Consider the following 19,957-nt stretch of genomic DNA (forward strand, 5'->3'; position numbering starts at 1 on the left):
TATTTTTCCAATTTTTTAAAAAGATTTTTAAATTGATTTATTGCTCAATAATTATTCCCAAAATTATCACTTTGGTGAATAACTTATTTTATTCTCATATTTATACCAAAATATAGGTAGGTTACTTTTCATATATTTTTACAAATTAATTTGGTATTTTAAAAGCTAAATTGCATATAATTGCAATTTTAGTCTGCTTTAAGATTTAATAGCATTTTATAATTACGAAACTGGTTCCAATATTTTTAAATTAATATTTATATACTATTAACGGATCCAGTGCTTTTAATTTGCTTTCAAAATCATTTTTTACTATTTTTATAAAGTAAAAAGGGAAAACTGGCTATTTAAATTTTGGCCTCAGCTCGTTTTAGTTATAGCCCCATTACATTTCGATTTTAGCCTAAAATTGACCCAATTTCAAACTCAAATTCGGACCAGACCAATTCCTTTTGACCCAACCCGGTTCCCCACCTACCTTCTTAAATCTAGGCCGTTGATCATTCGGATCAACGACCACTATTCGCCCTACCATAATTAAACACAAGTGACTACCCTAATCCCTCATTCTCACCTGGCCCGCCGCCTTTGAATCCCAAACCCTCTCAAATCCTCTCAAAAACTCTCCGAAACCCTAGCCTCTTCCTACCCCCTTTTCAACCACCGATCACCGGAATCCATGGCTTCTCAGGCCATGGATAGTTGGTACTCACCTATCTTCACCAGTAAGCCAGGATTGTTCGAAGCTTCGAGGCCTGACCTCGACGATTCCCTCTCCGATCTTCTCAGACCTTTGATTTCATGGCTCTTCCGGCCATGCTTCGGCATATTCAAGACTCAGGAGCCTGATTCTTGACCTCTCCGACTCAAGATCGGACCTGTTTCCAAGCCTTTCTCATTTCTAGGGTTTCGCATTTCTAGGGTTTCTCCGAAACCCTAAGCTATTCAAGGTCCTTTCACCGTTATTTGCTTAGATCTATACTGTATCTATGTTTTTCTTGCCATCTAAAGTGTTTTCCCCAAAAGTTTTTTTCAAAATCGTTTCTCTTATATTTTAGGGTTTTTGAAAGGATTTTTGGGAAAAATCTTTCTTGTTTTTATTCTTCTTTACTTTATGTGTGTTTGTCCATACCCTGCTGGTGTGATTACTCTTTATTACACATGTACTGTCTTCTTCCTTTTCTTTTCTACTATGCATGTTAATCCCTGCTTAGTTTTCTTTACTCTTTTACTATGTGTGTTTACCGTTAAGTTATTTGATCTTGTTTACTAGACTCTGTTCATGTTCTTACATGCTTCATCTACTTGTGTTCACGTTTGTATTATCTCCTTCTTCTGAACTTGTTTAGCTTCCGAGTTTTCTCAAATATGTTCTTCATGATTTTTCTTCCTTTGTCATTCAAACATTCTATCATATCTGTTTTGTTGAGACTCTAAAACAAATGACTTGCTTTCTCACTTTCATGTCTGATTCAATTTTAAAACCCTAGGATTTGGGGGGTTTCCTTTGACGATTTTGATTTTTGAGTTCGAGTTAAGGCTCCACTTTAGTACCCCGAACTCTTTGACTCACTATGAGTTTGCAAATTGAACCTGTATCTTTTTGCTTATGATTCTGAACTTCTCTTCGATTAAACTCTCTTCTAAATAATTTGACAGCCTCTTCTTGATTTACATATTTGTGTGCTTTATATATGAGAACTCTTTTTTCAAAAGGTTTTGCCAACTACTAATTGATTCTAAATTCCTTTAATGGTGTTTAATTGATTGTTACTGCTTTTCCCTAATTGAACCTTTCTTTACCCTTTTTCTGACTTGGTTCATTCGAACAAAGCTTGCAGATTTGATTTTACTCGTTGTTTGATTGATTCCCTTCCCTTATTTTTCACAAACCATGTACCATTGGACTTTTGCCTTAAATAAACCCTGTGTATTTACCCTTATTATGTTACTTTGAAAAGATTTTAATCAAATTCTTTCCTTAATTATCTTATGCCCGTTCGAAATCAGAATCCCTTAACCAAAGGGAGACTTTATGTGATTGATTGCAAACTATTTCCTTACCTTTTCTTACTTGTTTTCTGCACTATAAAAGGGGACTACTCCTCTGCACTTGAACACACTTTGAATTTCATACTCTTACACACACACTGTCAATTACAATACTCTTTCAATTCTCTACTCTCTTCTGAGATCTTTTGTACTGCTTACTTGCAATTTGGCTTACAAGACTTCTGCTTTCACTTATTTGTTTCCCTAAAACTGGTATGTCCTAATTTTGATTCCAGCATCATCCCTATGTGTTTACTTTACAGTTGCTACACTCTTGGCTACTTTCCTATTCATGTTCTGTATTGAATATGCTACTCTCTCTTTACATCTACTGTTTGTTGTGAATTCCCCATACCCCTACTCCCTTCTATGTGTTTGAGTTAAGGTTTATGGCCTGGCAGTATTCAAATTGCTGCTCAGGTCTAAACCTGATCCTCAATGGATCTTAACTCCCAAAATGTGGCCTAGTAGACTGGTTAGGGTGTGCCAGCACTCCTTATTGTTGGGTATGACCACCAGTTTACGCTGGACATCCCCTAATTCCCCTCTATTGCACTTGCACTTACTTCTAGCCTCTAAGTTCTGCCCCCGCCCCCCACCTATAAGCCTTGCCTTGGGACTTTGAGTTCCCTCTGAGCTTGGACATTTGAGGGCTGGCCCTTCCACACTGCACTATAATCTGATTCTGCAATGATATTTGGGGGTGTAAGCATCGCCTGGAGTTCTTGAAGCTCCTTGGAACTTTGACACATCCCAAATAAGAGAAAGGCTTTGGAAATCTGATCTTTGGAAGTTGGTTTATTTCATATTTCAGACCTGGGGTCTGAATTAGGCTCTCCTTGGTTGGAATCTTTAATTTCTGATATATTTCTTATCTTTTTCTTATTCATTTTGGTTTGTAATAATCTTGTAATAAGCTGTTGGGGTGTTAGTGAAAAAGGGAGGGTCAGTCCTGCATGCAAAGGGGTAGATACCATGTTCATAGGGAATTACTATACTTCTGAAATTCTGCATCTCATGTAGATACCATGTTCATAGGGAATTCCTATACTTCTGAAATTTTGCATTTCATGTAGATACCATGTTCATAGGTTTTTCTGCACTTCATATAGATACCATGTCTATAAGTCGTTTTTGAAATTATGCATATCATATAGGTAATATGCCTATAGGACTTCCTGCATTTTGCATATGCATCTCTCACTAGGCAAACCTGTTTATAAGATTTAAATAACTAACTGCATATAGATGACCTACCTATAGGATTTCTGCATGACAATAACAACGCTTAAAATCAGTAACGCCTAGAAAGCATGCCTATAGGAGCTGTCAACCAAACCTGAATCGTCAACTGGCTTATAAGCCTAAAATCAGTAGCAATAATGTTTAATGCCTGCAGATCTTATGTCCCTGTAATTGACAATTCTTTTTTCTGCAATCAGTTTGCTTCTTTATTTTTGAAACTAATAGATATCATGCCTATAGGTTCCGTTTAACACCTAGGCAAGCTTTAGGGTAAAAACTATAATTGCTTCAGTCTTTGATAATTACAACCAGCAGGCAGGCCTAATTCGGACTTCTTATATGAAAATATGTGATAAATCAGCCTGCCTTAATGTTTAAGTTTAATTCAGAACTAATCAGTATATGTAAGACATGCTAAACTATATGATTTTCTCTGATTTAAGGAGGTTTATTTGAGCCATATCTGCTTACTTGCTTTCCCAATACTTGTTGTATATGTTTTGAATGTCGCCTTAGAATTTTATCCTTTTTAAAAACTGCAAAAGCCCCAGCTCCCTCCCCTTTAGGATTAGTAGTCCCATATACCTCCGGGACTTATAGGATTTGGACGGGTAATAGCATGCAATAAGTAACGATACTATTCCGCGCTTTAATACCTTAAGGGGTGGGAAGGGTAGATATGGAGATTATGACCGATGCGCTAATATCACGTGCGACCCCTCTTTTTTGAGGAGTGATTGGTAGGTATTGCATTGAAGTGATCTGTATTAATCGTAAACCTAGGACCCCCTCCCCTTATTTGCTTTCATCTCTTCTCGTGAAACCATTCAAATCTTTTTTTCATAAATTTCTGTCCTCTCTACTTACCTTCAAAAGTTTTCAACCTAATTGCAATGTTGTATGCAAGTCCTTATTTGAGCCTTGATTGTTTACTTGTAAAGTCACAATTGTAACATGGCCGGGACCACACTAGTGGATCTTGAGGGGTGCCTAACACCTTCCCCTCGAGATAATTTCTAGCCCTTACCCGAACTCTAGTTTTTTCCAACTCAAACCTTTCTTAAAGTGTCCTAATGCACTATAATCATTAGGTAGCGACTCTTCAAAATTCCAAAACCCAATTCTCAAAAGGGAATAGAGTTGTCCTCCCAATGTCGTATACCCGATTTCGACCCATAGAGAAAGGGGGCGTCGACAATCGGTACCACCACACCAAATGCTGAGAGCCCGTCACACATTTTAGAAACAGAACACACGGATCTAACCTGAAGGATCATACCTCTACATAACTTTGCTACAATGCGCGACCCTATCCAAACACTGGTCCACATGAAACACCTCAAGTCACTATGCTCAAAATCGACAACCACGCGCAATTTGATGTCTAGAACCCAAGCAAATCATCACAACCACGACAAAGCAATTGACATAGCATTACACAAACCTAAAAGGACACAACCGATACGCCATCCGCCGAGCAATACCCAATACTCTTCCCGCTCGAATTCCACTGATAGACCTCAATTAAAACCGCACCACATGCGCCTATAACCAACAAATCCCAACGCCTCGCCACACGTAAAGGTAACTCATAGATCTCCCAAGGTCATTAATAATCTCAACAACAATCGAATCAATACATCCCTCAACAATACAACTCGGAGTCAACCAAGCTGACTCAAGTTAGAACACACATCCACATTGGCCTACCAATGAACCCCTTATCAAGGCGTCCTTGAAGCTATTCCTTTAACTCCTTTAACTTTGCCGGTGCCATACGCTACGATGTCCGGCATCAAATCAATACCAAAATCAACAACCTTGTTCGATGACATGCCCGACAACAGGAAACACATCAGGAAGAATCCCTCATCACTGGAACTGAATCAATGGTAGGAGTCTCTGCACTGACATCCATCACGAAGGCCAAATAAGAAAAACAACCCTTTCTGCTGGGTCTTTATAAATGAAACCACCCTATTGAAAATATAATCCGTCGAACCTCGCCACCCAATCCGTGGCATTCCCGGCATAGCCAACGGTGAGGCCCTAGTGCAACGGCCCAAATAACACAATACTGAGACAACAAGTCTATACCCAATATCACACCACAATCTAGCATACTAAGCAACAAGGATCCACTCGGGTCTCCAAACCCTCAATAGTTACCATACCAGGCCGATATGCGTGACCCACAACCACAACCTAACCTGTTTATGAAAACTCCCAATCTCTAAATCCATACAGCACGAGAATCACAATATTCGATCCCAACTCCACCGTCCGAATATACAACACACCTCTAATTCCCAATCATCCCACGAGAGGTACTCCTATAATTCTTCTATGCCACCAAGCAAACCTGAACATCAACAGCCGATCCAACCAGATAGTGCCGCAATACTAATAAAGTATCAACAACTCAATCACATTGCCCTTTTTCTGAAACGTATACCCTCATCAAGCCACACAAATTAATAATATCATTTCCCTAATCATTTGAAGCTGGCTGTGCTGCCAAAGAATTTGTGACCTTCCTTTCAAAACTGAATTGTGACCTTACACTTGCAAATCTCAATCCTACACAACATACTGCATATACCATACCATCGTAGGATAAATGTGAGAACTTCATATCCATTCCGAGCCAAAAGCAACTACGTACTTAACTATCCATGAACCTTCTGATAATCCCATCTAGAAGAAAATCACTATCCAGCCCAAGCTCCTCACGCTCGTAGAAAATATACATCTCTAACCGTGGTAGAAACCATCAAGAACTCTCCGAATTCCAGTTTCACAAACTAAACCGTCCGGACTAAATCCTTCTAACCCAACCAGCTACGTAGGCCACTAAGACCTAAGAGCATTGCCGTGAAACACCTGTGGAAACACATTACCTCGCAAGCACCCAAAGAACTAATCATATCCTTACCATGTCGATCCGGCCTACTACCTAGCTATCCTATCTATCTAAGTTCCTTCCGATTTACCTTCAATTTGATTTTTCTTCTCGCTATAATACTGCAGTCTTCGACCCAGACTCACCATACGAGACCCGAGCATAAGACCACACTGCCTAAGGCCCATAAGCCGTTGACTACTCTCTTAAATATCCCCAAGAGCACCATATTCCAAATACTTACTCTGAAGAGACTTCCTGTGAACCTCAAGCCATTACCTTTACCTTCTTTATAGTGATTTTAGAATTCATGATGATATAGAAATGGCATAAGTCCTGACACCCTCCAATGCAAACCTCAGTTTCTAGCTAAATATACAACCTGAAAATCTCCAATTATTACATGTAAAATCTTGAACCCATTAGAACCGTTCTCGAGAGTCATCCACTCTACTCAAACCGCAATTAGACCGATCAAATGGACCGGATGACATGTGCTCCAATAGCACTCCTACACCACAGAATGTAACCTCACCTTAATGCAACCAAGCAACTTCCTGTTCTATGCACCGTACATCCTTTACCAATAACAACTCAAGGCATTCTGTGATTCTCATACACTCATAACGCATAACATAACCTTTATTGGAATTTCCTTTAATCGAGCCATTATCGGTCTCAACCTCCGTAAGCCTTAACTAATTCACCAGTATGCCTCATACTGGAACCAACATAGCACATAACCGTGCAATCAACTAATCAATAGCAGACTCCCCCACTTGGCTCAAAGCCATAAATCAAAACACACAATAACTCATAATGCATATACTCTATTACTGCCATAATACATAGTGAGATTAAACTCAATCCTTCATAAGCTCGTACAACACAGACCATCTAGTACTTCAAATTTTCTATAAATCTCGCGATCACCCTCATAACAGTCAAGCCCACTCTCTTAGGCGACCCAAATTCAACTTGCAGCACATACATTTCTCTGGTAACAGAGATCTTCCAACAAATCACATAAGGATCACACAACTTCAGAACACCCTGCAGGAGATAACCCACCTGCTTCGCCTCAAACTAACATCTCTTTATACCCTTCTACCTTCATAAACATTACGTAGTCATTTAATCTTCCCGAGTCCGAACTCATAACATAACATGAAATCTACTTCACTCCCCAACTAGAAAACATGAAAAGGTTCTTCACACACCCATAACTCAGGGCTATACCTTAAATCAAGATGGAAATCAAGCAGCAAATAGTTCTTCTATCCTCAAGCAAACCCTTCTCATCTCATTCAAATCATATGAATACATCTCGCAGTCATATCATACTCATCACATAGTCATTCAGCCATCACTTCCAATAATAGGGACACTACCGAACATATAAGTTCAAAAACACGTGCTCACACAATCAGCACCTCGGTGCTCAAGCTACAGGCAAAATCCGGCCTCAAGTCCTCCAGACTGGCCCAACATCAACACACGGAAATCACATCTCGCCCCTCGATTAGGGAATCACAAGCCGTCAATGCATAGCTGATACTGAGCGCGCATACGAACACGTGGAAGGATTTTAAAGAGTTACATTCCAAGCTGAATCTAGGACGCACGATAAGAATTCAAGAATGTGAATTTTTTCCTAAAGGTTCTGCAGCCTCCTGAGGATAAGTACAGACGTCTCCGTACCGATCCGTGAGACTCTACTAAACCTGCTTATGACTTATAAGACCTATGTAACCTAGGCTCTGATACCAACTTTTCATGACCCTAAAACTAACCTGGTCGTGATGATGCCTATCATGAAACTAGGCCAGCCAAAACAAATCCCGAATTAACCATTTAATCAATAAAAATCATTTTTAATCCTTTAATTAATCAAATATCTCATAATGAAAGTCTAAATGAACATTGCGGAATAAATACACAAGATCGACATCGGGGTGTCACAAGTCACGAGCATCTACTAAGGTCTGAATATAAAGAAGAGTCTGAAAATGTGCTAAATAAGAGGGAGTAATGTGAACGCCGGGCAGCTACCATGCTAACCCCGCTGACTCTGCCACTGAGCAATCAACACCCACTACCGGGTTCAGAAATACCTGGATCTGCACACAAGGTGCAGGGAGTAATGTGAGCATGCCAACTCAGTAAGTAATAAAAGTAAATGAAAGCTGAGCAGTAAGAAAACATGTAAGCCACGTCATAACGTTACAACAAATGCAGTATATCTCCAAAACAGTATAGAAATCATTTAATTTGTAAATCAAGCTCAGTTTCAGTAAAATATTTTAAAACAACTTTCAATAGTTCCAAACGAGTGATAAAACAGTGAGTAAAAAGGATGGAAACATAAACAGCCTCTCAGGCAAAACATGTACCATAAACCGCCCCTCGAGCATAACATCAACAGAACCATCCCCTCGGGCTACCTCACAATCACTCGTAATCAGCCCCTCGGGCATAACATGAATCAAGAACCACCCATCGGGCAAACATGGATCAAGAAAAGCCCCTCGGGCTTTAATATGAAATAATAACAGCCCCTTGGGCTATAACATATCACTCACACTGGGTACCCGCGCTCAATGGGGGTGTACAGACTCCGGGGGGCACGTTACGACCCAAGCGCAATATCAAGCCATCTTGTGGCATAATTAACAGGCTCTCGGCCTCATATCAAGCCACCTTATGGCGTACAACTTAGGCCCTCGGCCTCAAAATCATGAATCAGCACAATATCGCTGCAGCGCGCAGCCCGATCCCATATTAACATCACAACACAGGCCCTCGGCCCTACTCAGTCAGAAATCTCTAAAAGTCACTCGGGCACAGTAAAATATGATGCTTAGCTCAAAATATCATTTAAGATGTCAAAAACAGAGTAAACATGGCTGAGTTATGAAAACAGTAGAATAAAGCATGACTGAGTACAAGTATAAAGTCAAATAATGAGGAATAGTAGTAAAAATCCCCTAAGGGTCCAAAACAGTTGATACGAGGCCCAAATATGGCATTCAGCCCAAAACATGATGATAGCAAACAGTTTTCAATCAAATACATAGTTAAACAGTCATACGGGATGGACTAAGTCACAATCTCCAACGGTGCACAACCTCAAGCTCGTCATCTAGCGTGTGCATCACCTCAAAATAGCACAACGATGTGAAGTCCGGGGTTTCATACCCTCAGGACAGACATTTACAATCATTACTTACCTCAATCCGGTCCAAACTCTAGCCCACGATGCCCTTGCCTCTCGACTTGGTCTCCAAATGCTCCAAATCTAATCAAATATAGATTTATACTATCAAAATATGCTAAGGGGACAAAGCCCACTCGAAAATAACCAATTTACATCAAAAATCCCGAAATTGGCCAAACCCGACCCCCAGTCCCACGTCTTGGAATCTGATAAAAATCACATCAATAAAATCTTCATCCTCTCACGAGTTCATACATATCAAGAATACCAAAATCCGACCACAAATGACCCCTCAAATCCCTATATTAAGGTCTCCAATTTCCAAGCCCTAAACCCCCAATTTTGCTACTGATTTTCCATAGATTTCAAGATTACAATGTTAAAATTCATCATAGAAACAAGTTTAGGTTCCAAAAATCTTACCTCCAAAAAATCCTCTTGAATTCCCTCTTCAATTAGCTCTCCAAAGCTTTCTCCCGAATGAAATATGGTGAAAACCCACTCAAAATCATAAAGGGTGAAATTTATATGTTCTGACCCAGCAAAACCGCATTTGCGGTCCAATTATTGCACCTGCGGACCCGCACCTGCGGACCCGCACCTGCGGTCCCAGGTGCGCATCTACGAATTCCACTTATCCGCCCAGCCACAACATCTGCGATCATAAACTCGCACCTACGCCATTGCAGATGCGCCCAAAGTTCCGCTTTTGTGGTTCCAACCTTTCCCTCTCCTAGCCGCATCTGCGACTTCACTTCCGCTTCTGCAGGCTCGTACCTGCGGTCCCCAAGCCGCAGGTGCGGTTATGATAGAAAATCAGCAGCTTTGGCTGCAAATTCACAACTCCAAACTTCCTGTCAACCATCCGAAATCACCCCGAGGCCCCCGGGACCTCAACCAAAAGCACGAACAAGTCATATACCACTAAAAAAATCTACACCAATCTCCAAAACACCTCAAACAACATCAAATCAACCAAATAACATCGGATTCAAGTCTAAGGTTCCAAAATCTTCCGAATTCTGCTTTTGATCAAAGAGTCTATCAAACCACCTCCGAACGACCTGAAATTTTACACACACGTCACAAATGACACAACGGACCTACTCCAACTTCTGGAATTTCATTCCAACCCCTATATCAAAATCTCACCTATCAACCGGAAAATGCCAAAATTCCAATTTCGCCAATTCGGCCTAAATCTACTCTGGACCTCCAAAACACATTTCGATCATGCTGCTAAGTCCCAAATCACCTAACAGAGATAACCAAATCATAAAAATTTCAATCCGAGATCATATACCAACAAGTCAAAACTTGGTCAAATCTTTCAAATTTTAAGCTTCAAACTGAGGACTGTTCTTCCAAATTCATTCCGATTATCCTAAAAACCAAAACTGACGATTTACATAAGTCACGATACATCACCCGAGGCTAGACATGCCCGATAACTGGCAAGCGAAATGCAAAAGCTCAAAGCGATCGGTCAGGTCGTTATAGGAAGCATTAAAGGACTTGTATTTATACATATGGGATAAGCAACAAAAGTAAGCTGGAATTCGGTAGCAGACCTCCACAACGATAAATCAAGGTAAGAATTATGGTATAGTATGGCCTACTTGGATGTAGTAAAGCTAATGACACCCAGAGCGACAGCTTGACATAATTTTGTATATGTTCACAAAGTAAAGCCTAGAGATTGGCTAAAAGCTGGAGGAAAGAGAAGAAAAGAGTCGCATAAGCGCACATACAAAGTTAGAGTTGTAAAGGCTGCATGATAGAAGGTAGCAACAATTACGAGATTAGAAGGATTCTGACTATAAATCGTGGTGTGAGAAAGAGTCTTAAAGGAAGGAATGCCCTGGCCTTTGGGATTCATTCACAGAACAGTTGCCTAAATGGCAAGAAGAGTATTAATGTTTTTGCAAGAGCTATGGGTTATGAGAATGATAAGAGCATCAGTCAACATTCGAGGACGAATTTTCCAAAGGGGAAAATGATGTTACACCCCATGTTTCGTACGTAAAAGTATGCCATAAGAAAATTGGTGAAAGCTTAGAAATTAAATATTACATCCCGCATTTTTCGTACGTTAAAGTTTCATTGTAAGTTAATCGACGTAAGTTCGGGAATGAGATTATTTTAAGATTATAAGCATTTTATGCTATTTCAAACAAGTAATGAGTAAATTCGTGAAGGTGAGAAGGTAAGCAGATCGAAGAAAAAGAATTTCGTCGATGTAGGGCATTTTGGGATAAAATACGGCCCGAACTAAAATACCGGATATTTATGGACTAATATCATACAAGGTACCCCATGGCCATGATAGTAAGGTATATAAGGTGTGTTAAAAGTGAGTAGTATTTTAAGTAATTTGAGATAATTCTCAGTTATGTGGATATTCGATTAATTGTGGATTTTTGGTGGAAGATTAACCATGTAATTAAGGAATAAGTGGATAATTTTTTGGATAAGCCTTACAAAAAAAACGTGGCAGCCAAATATGTGCAAACTAATGACTATTAATGTCACATGAAATGTGGCAAAAATTTGAAGGAATTAGTGGCCAACTAAGCCATCAAGTGGGGCCACTCATAAAGGTCAAGAAATCCTTTCTAAGTTATTTTGTAAGTCTCTACATATAACATGAAACCTTCAGCCAAACACAGAAACATTACCCACCCAAATCACTAAACATAGCAATGTTAATTCCATTTCCAAATAGCAACGTTGTTGCAAAATTCTTAAGGAAAGGTTTCGGCCAAGATTTTCTTTGCATATGCAACGTGATTGCTTCAAGCTTTTTATATGACTTGTTCCGTATTTTGTTGCAATTAATGTGTGTTAGAGGAATTTCCAAGAGAATCGGCTTAGGTATGTTAAGGCTATCCCTTCTTTCTTTTGGCATGATCTATACGGCATAAACGAAACGAGCAAATGCACAATTTTCATAAATGACTCTATTCATAGAAATACTAGAGATGCTTACATTCTTGATTCCCCATGTATCATATTATTTTATCATCTATTCATGGGTCTCAGAAGAATACGTAAGTTAAAAAAAGTTTATTTCATGATATTACTCAAAGGCATAATGGTCTTATGATATTCCGAAAGATTTTATTAATGTACTTCTCATGCATTGCATTCATGTACATTGACCAATGATAAGATGGCATTATCTATATATATATATATATATATATATATATATTATATACACACCACCTCAGCTGGTATACGTTGATGATTTGCCCACAGTGGCCGAGATGATATGATGGGATGTCCTCAGAGGTTTGATGGTATTATGAATGCATATAGCCATGCATGGTATGACTTTTATATGCATATGCATGACATTTTAAATATTAAAAGATTCACAAAGTTTTTCAGACTTACATGTCAAGTCTTTTACTCCACGTTTCTCTTATGTCTATTTATTACTAATTTTCATTCCTTACATACTCGGTACATTATTTGTACCGACGTCCCTTTTGCCTAGGAACACTGCGTTGCATGCCCACAGGTCCCGATAGACAGGTCGAGAGCCCTCCAAGTAGGCTATCAACTCAGTGGAAGATGTTGTTGCGCTCCATTTGCTTCGGAGTTGCTAGTTTGGTTAGTATGATTTAGACATGTATTGTTTGGTATGGTGGGATTCTGTCCTGACCTTTATGAAAATTATGTATTCTTAGAGGCTTGTAGACAGATGTCATATACGTAAAAGATTGTATGGACTTGTCGGCCTATGTTCAGTATACGAGCGGTTATTTTGGTTTTATAAGCCTGTACATTTTATGTATAAGTTGGTGTCACATGATGTATTCTACTTATATCATGGCAGCCTTTCGACTTAGTTACCTATGATAGTATGACATGAAAAATATATTATGTTGGTACTCGGTTGAGTAAGGTATTGGGTGCCCGTCGCGGCCCATCTGTTTGGGTCGTGATAAATCCTCTGCTAGATATCAACCCCGTCTATAGTAAGGGCTCGTCAAATTGATTATCTGCATCTGCAGGCATGAAATGCAGTGCCCCAACAATGGGACGTCGTACAAAAAAATGTTCCAAACATGTAAGGCAGAAAATAATACTCCCTTTGTTCTAGTTTATGTGAACCTATTTCCTTTTTGGTTCATTCCAAAAAGAATGACCCCTTTCTAAATTTGGTTATAATTTATCTTAAAATTACAATTCTACCCTTAATGAGAAGCTTTTATAACCACAGAAATACTCTGGGCCCTTTTTTGACTTGTTTAGGACCACAAATTCCAAAAATCTTTATTTTTTCTTAAACTCCGGTCCCAGTCAAACAGGTTCACATAAAGTGGAACGGAGGGAGTATATATAAACTCGAAACTAAAGAACATAAATGAATACAGTAGAATCCCTACTAAAATATAAGAACTAGAGTGGACTTACCACTTACTTTCGATCGACTTACCTGATCACATTCGGTTGGACCGCTTGGTCCCTCTGTCTAACTACACAACTTATTTTGTCATGGTACTCTGAACTATCTCTAATGACTGAATTTCTGATCTTTTACTATATCATCGTCTATTCATAAAAATTGAACATAAAGTGGTTCTTATGCATAGCAAGTCAGACCATCCCTAAGGCGCACTACAACCATAAGTATTTGGTGGAACGGACGCGTAGCTAAGAAGATCGTCCTTACGGTTACATATTTGGGTTTGGCTATGCGTGCTCTTGGCCGTCCATAACCACCCTTACCGTGCACTTAGGCGATCACTACTGATTGTCCATAGGTCCCACACTTATGTATATGCAACATCAAACAACATCCAGCAATCAACAATATATAAGCTAGGTATTAGTACTTATTAAAAAATAAACTTGTCCAGTACTCTTTGTAACTCATGATTCGTATTTGATAACTAGTTTCCTTTAAACTGCTTCTTACGTTCATTACTCATATCCTACTTCCCTTAGATTTAGGAAGTTCATGTCTATCCTAGGATGTGTACGACTATCTTGTGGCCCTATTACAATCTAATTCTACAATTTATATAACTTTATCTTTTTCTACTTTCATGTTACCATTCGTTGGTTAGCTCATTTGTCCAAAATCTTTAATCTACAAGGGGACTCATGTTTAGGCAGCTTATTACCTTTCTTAACTTATATTTCGCTCTCCCTAACATTAGGGAGATTATGGCTATCTTTATTTAACTATCATGATCTGTTTCTAGCGATTAAGTCATTCTATCGATTGTGCAAGACCTGTAGCTCGTTAAGCCATTTATAGGTAACAGAATACACTTCTTATCTTATATTCAATACAAGCTTCCCGAAGCTCTACTTATTTCTAGGGAATATTCATGAAGTACAACTACAGAAAGTTTACAACTTATCTATATTAACGTCATGAACTTATAGACGGCCTTAATTTGTTGACAAAGAACATACATAAGAACTTGTCCCCTTAATTCTCTTATATAGGTGGCATGACTTACGAAATCATGCTAAAATAAGGAAGGAAGACCTTACATAAATCAAACATAGCTATTCTTCACGATACCACAAGCGACTCATCAACATGCTGGTCTACAAGATGAAAACATAGCTTTTATCAATATTAAGAACATATCGATAGCCGACAAGCGGCAAGCTTGCTTATACAAAATCGGGCAGTACTTCCCCTATGTCTATCTACTTTCCCCAAGCCCTTAACAACATCAACAACAAAAAACTAGAACAACATTAACCACGTCATATCCAAGTTATTCCACCTATTTCCAGCCACAACACATCACAAACCTGGGTTTAAAACAGTCTACTACAACACAAGACTTTAAATAAGATTTCCGACCTTTATCTCATAAGTTCTTAATCAAACAACACTTCAAAGACTTCACTAAACTCTTACACATGTAGGAGAGAGTGAGTCTTACCATAGATGCACGAAACCATCACTTTATACCTTGCTTCAACTTGAGATAACTTCAATCTCACCACAATAAGGGAAGAACAAGTTTTCTCTTACACTTGTATAATCTCCATGGGAAAAACCACTTTGATTTCTTTTAGAACTTTACTTGAACGGTTGGAGAAGGTCTTGGGAGCTTTTTATGAGCTTGGGGTTCAGTTTTGGGCAAAAAATGGGGTGGTAAAAGGGTTGCATCGCTTTAATAGAAAGTTGAAATTTCTCACCACCTCTGTGGGTCCCAATGGAGCAGTCTACATAGTCTCGTAAAAATAAAAATATTTTGTCTACTCCGATATTGTATCGGTGAATGGTTTAATACATTGCAAAAGAGACTCATAGACCTTCAATTTGGTGGGTTAATGACCTCGTAACTCTAAGTATATTGGGAGAAAAACTCAGTGACATAAATTTCAGTAAATTTAAACTTATAAACGTAATTTGCGATAACTTTTGCCGACTTTTGTTTTACAACTTACTTGACTTTAAAACTTAACATATCACTATTATATGATTCAAATACCTCATAACATGACCTTCTTACCATCTTAAACACTCCTAATCTCACCTCGAAAGTATGAGTTGTAACATTCCCAATTTGCCAACTTTGACGAAGTTGTTTTTTTCACTTCGTTTAGCCTCCAATCTTTACAACACTTGCTTATCACTTGCGTAAACATCAATAAAATACTTGTACCCTAAAAGATAATCTTATTCTCCCGGCTTATGTCGATTAACTTACGATGCACTTTGATGTATGAAAATACGGGGTGTACATTAGCTCACTCACAACACAAACAACATAAAGGTGCAAAGTGTAACGTACTAGACACAAGCTTAAGTGCTTGTAATTAACCTCAAAAGTATGTCTCGTAATTACGTAGACTAACTTACGATGAACATGACGTACAAAGACTGCAACTCTTATAGTGTACTTACGTAGACTAACTTACAATCAACAGTTTTTTATCTTTTATTAAATTTTCATGGTTAACAAAGATGTTGTCTTTGACATATTGTCCAACATAATATGTAACACATTACATAAAGATTAAAGACAGAAAAATGTGTAACCAGAAAAAAGATGCAACACAATGATTCAAGCTCCAGATAAGATGTCCGGTTCTTAATTTGTCATTCAAAAAAAGAATGAACCAGCAATGGCAACAAAGACAACAGTGGTGGCAATGGAGAAAAAGTCAAGGGTGCCAATTGTGGCACCACTATTTGGTGGTGATGGCAAACTTATGGTAGGGAAAGCATTTGCAGGAACTGGTCCGCCAATTGGTGCAGCAGCTAAAACTCCATTTTCCGCGGTTCCATCAACGATACCTGAGACATAATATAAATTAATAATTAAAAATATGTTCGTTCTGCAACTTAAGCCCATAAAACATTTCCATGTGTTTGACCCATAAATAAAAATGCAAGCCCACGTGAAGGGCCATGTTGAAACATAACATAAGTAATTAAAAATGCGCGTAAAATATTTAGATGAGATGATCAAAATTCAACCGTACCAATGACATCGTTATTTTCAACTGCAATCGGAGCGTTTGCGGCGTCTTTCAAAGCTGCCGGGCCATCAATGGCTGAGGCCATGCATACCATGCCGAAGAAAACGAGGGCAAGAATCATGATTTTACGTGCCATTATATATTATTCTTGCTAGAACGTACGCTTTCCTCTTAACTTATTGGAGAAATTAAAATATTGCAGTTGAAAAGGAAGAGGAAAATGCAGGGTCTAATATAAGGATGCATGGAACGTAAAAGTAGAAATGCATGGTCATGGTTTACGGAGTCCAAGGGTAGCCATGAAAGGTTTTAAGATAATAACCACAAATATAAACCAGTACTATTTATTATGTCATTTGACCAGATGTTTGATTATCTGAGTCCACGAATGATGCCACAACGTAAAATAAGCTATGGAGGAGTTGTTTTTTCTTATCAACAATGTTACTGGTTTCATTTAAAAAATATTTTTTAAAAAAAAATTGAATTAAGTTTTGGAAATACAACCTTTTCTTTTAAACTTATGAATGCCAAAGAAATAAAAACTTAAGTTTGGATGTATACACCAAACAAATAAATTTATGACATTTGTTTTTTCTATAAATTGTATATTTTATGGGCTTAAGTCTTAACTATAGTTAAATTATAAAAATATCTAAGAAACTTCAATATTAGAATAAAGCACCTTAAAATTTCATTGTGGGATTAATTGTCAATACGAGAAGATAAAATAAAGGAACGCTGAAATGAATTTATAAACCTGAGTCACAAAAGCAACTTTTTAAGATTATTTCACGTAAAAATAGATATCTATTCTAATTGTTTAATCTTTACTCTTTATTCATGTAGTTAAATTTACTAAACTTAATGCATAGGCGTTAGCAAACAGTTCATGATTTGTGTAACATAAAAGGGACAGTTGTTCCGGGTAAAAAGTTACCTACATTAAATGTTTACACCAACCTGATAAACACATCACATTGTAACCATGATAAATTAGTATGATTTTATATAAACACCCCCTCTACTTTGACACGAGAGAGATTGGCTTAAAGATATGAACCTCAATTTCAGTAATAAGTCACCATTGATTAAGTTACATTCTTGGATGCATCATCTCAATTTTCATTCTTGAAGTCTAACAAATTGTTAATTTCGATGAATATATATTAAGAACCTATTTGGTTTAAATTTTACTAGACTGCTTAGTTTTTCTTTCTTTTTTTCATACGGAACTGTTTGTTATTTACTTAGAGATAGTTATGGAGTATTATGTCTCGTTAAACCATCCTTGCGAACATCTTTCTAGCTAAGCTATCATTTTGGACAAAATATTATTTTGTCAAACATTATTGGAAATTTTACACCCTATAGAAAAGCTTAGTACCCTATTTATTTTAAATAAATACCATTTTAAAATATTACATCCTATAAATACCTTTTATCCTTTATAGCAAAATATCTAATTATAGTTACATCCTACATTTAAGGCACCATATATGCTAAATAATATTTTTCTCTCTCCTTTTTAGTCTTTTCTCTCACATAATCACCGTAAATCTTACTAACCACGTTCTCTCTCTCTCTTTTTGCATACACTTTACTCTCTTCTCCCACAAACCCACGATTCATACCTCTTCTCCCACCCAAATTCTCTAGGTTTCTGCCATTATCACTCCTCATTTCTTTTCTCTCTAAAATCACTGTTTTAGAGCCGATACAAGTGCTTAGGGTAAGTTTAATTCTTAGATTTTATCCAAGGTTTTATTGATTTCTCTTTTCTCCCAGTAAAACTGTAAAGATCCTCAATGGAATATGACGGCACCGGAGGCAGTTTTACCTCCAGCAGCGGCGACGACGATGCCTCTGAAACTCACCGGAAAAAGAAACGTTTCTATCGGCACACAGTGCACCAAATTCAAAGGCTTGAAGCGTAAGATACTGCAACTTTAGAAACACAATATGTGCCAATATGTCCAGCAGTGGCCTTTAAACATTTGGATAAGAAGATAAACAATAAATTGGGGCTGACAATAAAATTTTCGTATAGCTAGGTTCGAAATCTGCTATCGACGAGACGACATTAGGGTTACTCTTGAACAAACACGACGGAGTTTGGGGCTGAGCAACTTGAAGAGTCTATTACTTTTTTTCATTGTATTTCAATGTATCTCGATGTATTCTATGTATTTCATTGTATTCATTGTCTTTTTTTATTGTATTTCAATGTATCATATTGTATTCCATGTATTTCATTGTATTCACTGTCTCGCTATATTCCATGAATGTATTCATATGTTTTTTCAATTAATATAATTTATGTATTCAGATGTATTATATAATTTCTCTGAAGATTGCTATGTTTTTGGGGTATTTTTCGGTTGAGAATCTTTTTTATAACTGAAAATACAAAATTTGTGTGTTATAATTGAGTTTGTTGAGTTATATTAGGAGTCTATTATGTTAATTGATTCACTTTCCGTTTTAAAAACAGTGTAATCCCCTATTTCACGCGGTGAATACAGTCGAATACAATAATCTGTCCAGCTGTAATCCCATGTTTCACTCCATGAATACAGTCGAATACACTCGAATACAACAACTGATTAGTTGGACTTCCCTGACTCACGCCTATATGCTATTGTATTCATGAATACAATAGCTTAAATACATCAAATACATCATATAAGCACACAAAAGGTATCTATAATCCATAATATAGCAAATGATATCTATAGATGACTAATTACTACTAAAAGATAGTGCTTTATGAAAATTTCTCAACATTATTTAGTCCAAAATGGAAATATTTTGGTTCATATTTTACAAAGGGCCCGGGAAAAGGGTGAAATTCAAAATAGCCAGATTTATAAATGGTAATTCAAAAATAACCACAATTTCAAAAGTAATCAAAATTTAGCCACTTTTTATGTAAAGATAAATCTGAACGTAAACACTGTTCAAAATCAGAAAAATATTCCAGCATAATATACTGAGTTCCATAATATGCTGGAAGTTCATACACAGATGCTCCAATCTTCAGTATATATTATGCTAGAACTTTCTGTGAG

At 37.6% G+C, this 19,957-nt stretch overlaps 1 long non-coding RNA gene across 1 annotated transcript; it reads right to left on the reverse strand.

Moving 5' to 3' along the window:
• Window positions 1-16,318: 16,318 nt before the first annotated feature.
• LOC104229893 (uncharacterized) lies at window positions 16,319-17,090 on the reverse strand. The gene is made up of 2 exons (XR_011404438.1): window positions 16,890-17,090; window positions 16,319-16,701 (listed from the first exon to the last, which is right to left on the reverse strand). It is a non-coding gene; the product is annotated as an uncharacterized lncRNA (long non-coding RNA).
• Between the last annotated feature and the right edge of the window lie 2,867 nt (window positions 17,091-19,957).

Source organism: Nicotiana sylvestris, chromosome 12 (genome assembly GCF_000393655.2).
Source record: "Nicotiana sylvestris chromosome 12, ASM39365v2, whole genome shotgun sequence".
NCBI lineage: Eukaryota > Viridiplantae > Streptophyta > Magnoliopsida > Solanales > Solanaceae > Nicotiana > Nicotiana sylvestris.